This window comes from Jaculus jaculus, chromosome 3 (assembly GCF_020740685.1).
Source record: "Jaculus jaculus isolate mJacJac1 chromosome 3, mJacJac1.mat.Y.cur, whole genome shotgun sequence".
Taxonomy (NCBI): Eukaryota; Metazoa; Chordata; class Mammalia; order Rodentia; family Dipodidae; genus Jaculus; species Jaculus jaculus.
This window is the reverse complement of record NC_059104.1, coordinates 142,383,806-142,390,768: the sequence shown is the minus strand read 5'-3', so window position 1 is coordinate 142,390,768 and position 6,963 is coordinate 142,383,806. Positions and strand designations below refer to the sequence as shown.

The 6,963-nt window shown below is 44.4% G+C and overlaps 1 pseudogene; it reads left to right on the top strand.

Moving 5' to 3' along the window:
* The first annotated feature begins 5,603 nt into the window (after window positions 1-5,603).
* Window positions 5,604-6,625, top strand: LOC123459558 (annotated as a pseudogene).
* Window positions 6,626-6,963: the final 338 nt, after the last annotated feature.

The following is a 6,963-nucleotide window of genomic DNA, read 5'->3' as shown; positions in this document are numbered from 1 at the left end:
GGATGGAGAGATGGCTCAGCAATTAAAGGTGTTTGCATGTAAAACCAGATGTGCAAAGTGGCACATATGTCTGGAGTTCATTTGCAGAAACAGGACACCCTGACGTGACCGTACTCATACACACACACTCTTTCTCAAATAAATTAATAAATAAGAAAGTAAATAAATAAAAATGTTTCCTTTTAGATATGGTTGAAGTATGAAAGTAAAGATCAAAATCCTGTTTGGGTTTTTTTTTTTTTTTTTTGCATTTGAAACAGAAAATGGTGAATCCATAGTTAACAGAAAGTAAAAAATGCTTAAATCTAAAACTGTTTGAACCATTCAGAGCTACAGTGGAAATTTTAGTCTATTCTGTTGTCCTCTAAAAGTTCAAGGAAGCTGGGTGTGGTGGCACACACTAATAGTCCCAGCACTAGAGAGGCAGTGGTCGGAGGGTCATTGTGAGTTGAAGGCCAGCGTGGACTGTGAGTTCCAGGTCAGTCTGGGCTGGCATGAGATTCTGCCTCCAGCACTCTGGAGGCAGAGGTAGTGGGATTGCTGAGCATCTGAGGCCAGCATGGGACTAAAGAATGAGTGCCAGGTCAACCTGAGCTAGTGAGACCCTACACTGAAAAAATAAAAACCCTAAATAAACAAATAAGTAAATAAAATCCTAGGAAGGGATTTTGTGATAAATGAGACATCACTTCATCCTGAGTGTTTGTCATCTTGACGTGGAATAATGACCTTGCTGAGGATCTTACAGAAGGAAAACCATTTGTGCCATTTCAAACCTAATGCATATCTTTTAAATTATTACCTAATTCAATAAATTAGACGCTGTTTTTAGTAATTTTTTTCCACAGGATTCCATTCCAAATCCATTCTTCACATAATTTGCATTTCAAGCTCAAGATAATTTTATTTATTGCTAGTTGTAGTAGTTACTTCCTATTTCAACCAAAAACAACATATGGAAGGGAGGAAGGGATTTATTTCAGCTTATACTTCTGGAGGGGGGGAGTTTCATCATGGCAGATGTTGTGGTTTCCTTCTTGTTGTTGGGACAAAGCTCGACCAAAAGTAGTTGTAGGGAAGTTTTTACTCTGGTTTACAGTCTCGAGGGGAAGCTTTGTGATGGCAGGGGAAAGCATGGCGGGGAAAGAGGCTAGACATCTCCTCTGCCACAGCAGGTATGTAACAGCTGCAGGAGAGTGAGCTGACTAGCAGCGGCAAAAAGCTAGGGACTGATAAACCTTAAGACCTGCCCCCAGTGACACACCTCCTCCAGCAAGGCTCCACTCCCAAATGCTCCACAACTTTCCCAGATTGCCACCAGCTGGGATCCAGGTATTCAAAAATATGAGCCAATTGGAGGATTAACAGTGATTACTAATAGTTAAAATATTGAACTGGGGGCTGGAGAGATGGCTTAGTGGTAAAGCGCTTGCCTGTGAAGCCTAAGGACCCCGGTTCAAGGCTCGATTCCCCAGGACCCATGTTAGCCAGATGCACAAGGGGGCACATGCATCTGAAGTTCATTTGCAGTAGCTGGAAGCCCTGGGGCATCCATTCTCTCTCTCTCTCTCTCTCTATCTGCCTCTTTCTGTCTCTATCACTCTCAAATAAATAAATAAAAATGAACAAAAATTTAAAAAAATATATTGAGCTGAAGGTTGGTGAGATGGCTCAGTGGGTGAGAGCATTTGCTATTCAAGCATGAGGATCTCAGATTGATTCCTGACGTCCACATAAAAGCTGGGCACGGCTGCACATGCCTGTAACCCCAACACTGGAGAGGGCAGAAGCAGGAGGATCACTGGGGCTCCCAGTCAGCCTGTCCAACCGAAGCATGGGTGAGCCCCAGGTTCAATGACAGACCATGCCTCAAGGAAATAAGGCAGAAAAGTGAGAGAGGAGGGCACCTAGAATCCTTCTCTGGCTTCCACACGTGTGTGTAAATAATCAATAAAACATTACAAAATAAAAGAGCTGGGCATGGTGGCACATGCACATAATCCAATTGCTGGGGAGGCAGAGACAATCACCCCCCTCGGCTTGCTGGCCATCCAGTCCAGCCTACTTGGGGAGCTTCAGGTCTTTGAGAGGCTTGATCTCAGAAAGATGCATAGCACCTATGGAATGACACCTGAGTTTGTCCTCATGCCTTCACATGCACACACACACACATGCATGTGCAAGTACACACATGCAACCATACTTACACATATACAAACAAAACAACGAGGACAACAAAACTTTGCTGTATCTGGTGTGCATTTCAAAGGACAGAGGGGCTACAACGTTCTAGAGAGAAGTAGTTGTCTTTTTTTTTTTTGCATGTGTATTTGTGTGTGATATGCATGCACAGGTGTGTGCAGCTGCACATAGACAGTTGTCTTCTTCAATTACTACTCTCCGCCTTATTTATTTTATTCATTCATTTATTTAAGAAAGATATAGAGAGGACGAGGGAGAGAGAGAGAGAATAGGCGTGCCAAGGCCTCTAGCCACTACAAACGAACTCCACATGCATGCACCACCTTGTGCATCTGGCTTATGTGAGTACTGGGGAATTGAACCTGGATCATTCAGCTTCACAGACAAATGCCCCATTAAGCCATCTCTCCAGCTCCATCCTTGTTTTCTGAGATAGAATCTCTCACTGCATCTGAACTCATGGAGTCACAAGATGATTAGGAACAGCTCTCCGTTCCTATTACTTCCTGTTTCTTACTCCTTGGAACTTTTTAGCAGTCTCTCTCTGAGTCTGTGCTCTTCTCCCTGACCTTCCAGTGAATCAAAGTCCTCTGTATATACTTAAGCTTAATATATACAGTTCATGCCAACTTGACCCCTTATTTCCATACGGGCTGACGGCAGGCTTGTCCTCAGTACATAAAAGCCCCAAATGTGGGTAAACTTGGGCCACTGATCCCAAAAGTTGTATCAGGTGGGAATGTCCTGTCATCCTGTCCACAGTTATGTCGGAGTGTGTGTGTGAGAGTGTGTGTGTGTGCACGTGCACACACGTGCAGCCTGGATGAGGTCTATGCTGCCTGTCTGGGTGAGCCATCCTTTTACTCTGTCTCAGACTAAGTTTTCAGTGCTGCTGCTTCTTGTTCTCTCAGTTTGCATAGCTGCTACTTTCCAAAAGCCCGGTGTGGAAGACTGGTGGCAGCCCTGTTACTCTCTCCAGAGCAACTGGCTCTGCTTACCCAGATGCCTCAGAGCTTTGCCAAGACATTCCCTGAGAGAATTCTACATGGGACTCACCCTGGATTTTCTTGTCCAGGACTTCACAGAGCCCTTATCATTGAGCCTCTGGAATGGCCTCACAGCTGCATCCAAAGAATCACCTAGAATCTCCTAGGTGATTCTAAATCCAATCAAGTTGGCTGAAGAGGAACCATTGCAGGGCTCAAAGCCCAGGTAGGAGAACAGAATAACAGTGCATCTTTGGTTCTAAACTCTAGTTAAAAATCAAAAGATGAGCCAGGTGTGGTGGCACACACCTTTAATCCCAGAACTTGAGAGGTAGAGGTAGGTAGATCCCTAGAGTGAGACCCTACCTCAAACACACACACACACACACACACACACAAATCAGAAGAGGGGTTAAAGAAAAAAAATTTTTGAGTTAGGGTCTCACTCTAGCCCGGTATGACCTGGAATTCACTATGTAGTCTCAGGGTGATCTTGAACTCATAGCTGGGGAGGTGGCTCAGTGGCTAAAAGCACTTGCTTGCAAGCTCTGCGGGCCCAGGTTCTATTCCCAAGTATCCACGTTGAGCTGGGTACAAAGTGGCATGTGTGTGTGTGTGTGTGTGTGTGTGTGTGTGTGTGTGTGTTTCCCAACACGCAGAGCCAGGAGAATCCAAAACTCATGAGTGGTTGCTGGCAGTTTGGAAGTTCATTTGCAGAGGCAGGAGACCGTCTCAAAGAACGTGGAACAGCCAGGTGTGGTGACTTACTCCTTTAATCACAGCACTTGGGAGGCTGAGGTAATCTCTTACCTCTCTGTGAGTTTGGGGCTAGCTAGGGCTGCAGAGTAAGTTCCACGTCAGCTTGGGCTAGAATAAGACCTTACCTCAAGAAAAGGAAAAAGAAGAAGTGAAGAGGAGGAGGAGGAGGAAGAGGAGAAAAAGTGAAGGTGATGTGGCTTCGACATCTGTCACCCCATTGATTGCCAGAGCTGATTTGGCTGGTCTGGCGGCTAGGTGGGTGTCTCCTTTCTCCCTCAGCGACCCAGGCATGCGCGCTCAGTTGAAGAGGACCTTCCCCAAGCGGAGGAGGACTGCTCCTCTGTCAAGGGTGTGTGAGCAGCTGTGCTGCCCTGCTAGAGTCTCCAAACAAGCTCTGAAGATGAAGGAAGAGGAGGAGGGCGGGGGGGGGGGGGGGAGAAGGAGGAAGAGAAGGAGGGAGAGGAGCTAGGAAAGGAGGAAGAGCAAGAAGGAGGAAAAGGTCCCGACTCCACACATGCACCATGGCACATGTTCCCATACACACACAAGTAAATAAGTGAAAAGCACAAAAGAACAAACAGAAACATCGTGTTGTACACTATAAATGCCAATTTTGATTTATCAGTATAAAATTGAAACAAGGTTGCACTTCCCCCCACTATGGCCAACTAAGAACCTAACAAGGTGGTTTTCCTACACAACAGTGATAAATGATGGTGCAGCTATGGCCGGGCGTGGTGGCGCACACCTTTAATCCCAGCACTGGGGAGGCAGAGGTAGGAGGATCACTGTGAGTTCAAGACCAGCTTGAGACTACAGAGTGAATTCCAGGTCAGCCTGGGCTAGAGTGAGACCCTGCCTCAGAAAACAAAAACAAAACAATAACAAAATCAAAAACAGCTATTGAATGTTTTCAGAACATAAACAAAAGTAGGCAGGTTTAGGAGGGGAAATGAAATTTACAGAAAGGAAATGACTGAAGGTGAACTTCCCTTTTTTTAGTCACGGTGTGGCTGTGGTACAGAGGCCTAGGAGCCAGGGGGGAACTCCCCAGGGCAATGGTGGCTATTTCTAAGATGAAGGCAGGACCAAAGAGTAGAGAAAAACCTAAAGAGTAGCCCTAGAATCTGTTAGGACTTTTGCCCAAGTCTAAGGCTGCTTCCTGAACCATACACGGGCTCAAAATAATTTGCATCCATGGTTAAAAGAAAGAACTGGAATTTGAACAGTTTCTCCCTGTGAACAAGTCAAGATTTGCGCTTGGATTCCACCTGAAGCAACTGCCAGCTAATGCAAAGAGTGAAATTTGGGGGAGAAAATAACAAAATCTGGAATCTACAAAATAACAGCATTAACTCCAGGATACAATCCGAAATCACTCAATCCATGAACTAAAGAAATACAGTCCACTTTTATGAGAAAAGTGAGCAATAGAAAACAGTTCTGGATTATCCGACGAGTAACTATAGCCGCCGCCTCTGGGAGCTGAAGTTTCAGTAGGAGGGCTGGGTGAGCAGTAGCGAGACCACTCCACGCGGCTTCCTGAACGCGCTCTCACGCTCCCCGTCAGCTCCTCTTGGGTCTCCCTGTAGCCCAGGCTGATCTGGAATTCACTATGGAGTCTCAGGATGGCCTTGAACTCACGAAACAACAAATATGTCTTCTGAAAAGTTGCCAGCTTGTAATGAAACTTCTAATGTGGAAGAAAAACAAGACTTAAGTGAAACTCAAGAGGAGGAACAGAAACCAAGATTAGATGAAGGGCTTGAGCCGTTATCTAAACGACAAATGAAGAAGCTAATAAAACAGAAAAGTGGGACGAGCAGCGAGAGCTCCGCAAACAAAAGCAACAAAAGCAAAAAGAAAAATGCAAGAGAAAGAAATTAGAGCAGCAATGTCAGCTGGAATCAAACCCAGATGGAAATGACAGAAAACATATTCGAAGACATGGTGTTCATAGCACACTCCGTCTTATCATTGACTGTAGCTTTGATGATTTGATGGTATTAAAGGACATTAAGGAACTTCATAAGCAGATTCAATGGTGTCATGCAGAAAATAGACGAGCTCTGCATCCTGTGCAGTTTTACTTGACAAGCCATGGAGGCCAACTGAAAAAGAATATGGATGAAAATGACAAAGGATGGGTCAAATGGAAGGATATCAACATCAAAGCAGAACACTATAGTGAACTCATAAAGAAAGAAGACCTGGTTTATCTTACATCACATTCACTGAATATACTGAAGGAATTAGATGAATCAAAGGCCTGTGTGATTGCAGGGTTGGTAGATCACAACCATCACAAGGGGTTCACGTATAAACAATCATCAGATTATGGATTTGAGCATGCACAGCTCCCCCTTGGAAATTTTGTGAAGATGAATAGTCGAAAAGTGTTGGCAGTTAACCATGTATTTGAAATCATTCTGGAGTACTTGGAGGCAAGAGACTGGCAAGAGGCATTTTTCACTATCTTACCCAAGAGGAAAGGAGCTATTCCTGCAGACAGTACCTGTGAAAGCTATTCCAGGGACAAACAGTCTCCAGCCCAAGGTGGAATGGACAGTGACTCCAGTGAGGGAGAGCACAGCAGAAATGAACCAGAGGCACCACAGAACGAAGAAACACAGAATAAGGAAAGCAGCAGCAAGCCTGCAGTGAGCCCTCTTCCATAGTAACAGTACCTGGCTCTCTTTTAGCTTATACCTGAGGGAGAAATTAGGAGCAAGTGAGGTGCTTCATAGAATAAAATTCAGATTGGAAGAAAAAATTCTCTTATTTCTTTTGTGAAGTTTTAAACCCCCCCCTTTTTTTTAGAGCTAAATGATAATGAAAATTTTTAATTCTGTAAGAAAGTTTTGTTTCTATGTGAGATTTAAAGATATCATTTAAAAAATTGTTTCCTAAGCCTCAAGAGTTACAGAGAATGTTGTTTTCTTAGTGTATGCATTCTCCTTCATTTACTGGAGTCTACTCTTCAGACTGTGCCTTCCGAACTTTGTTTTGTTATATG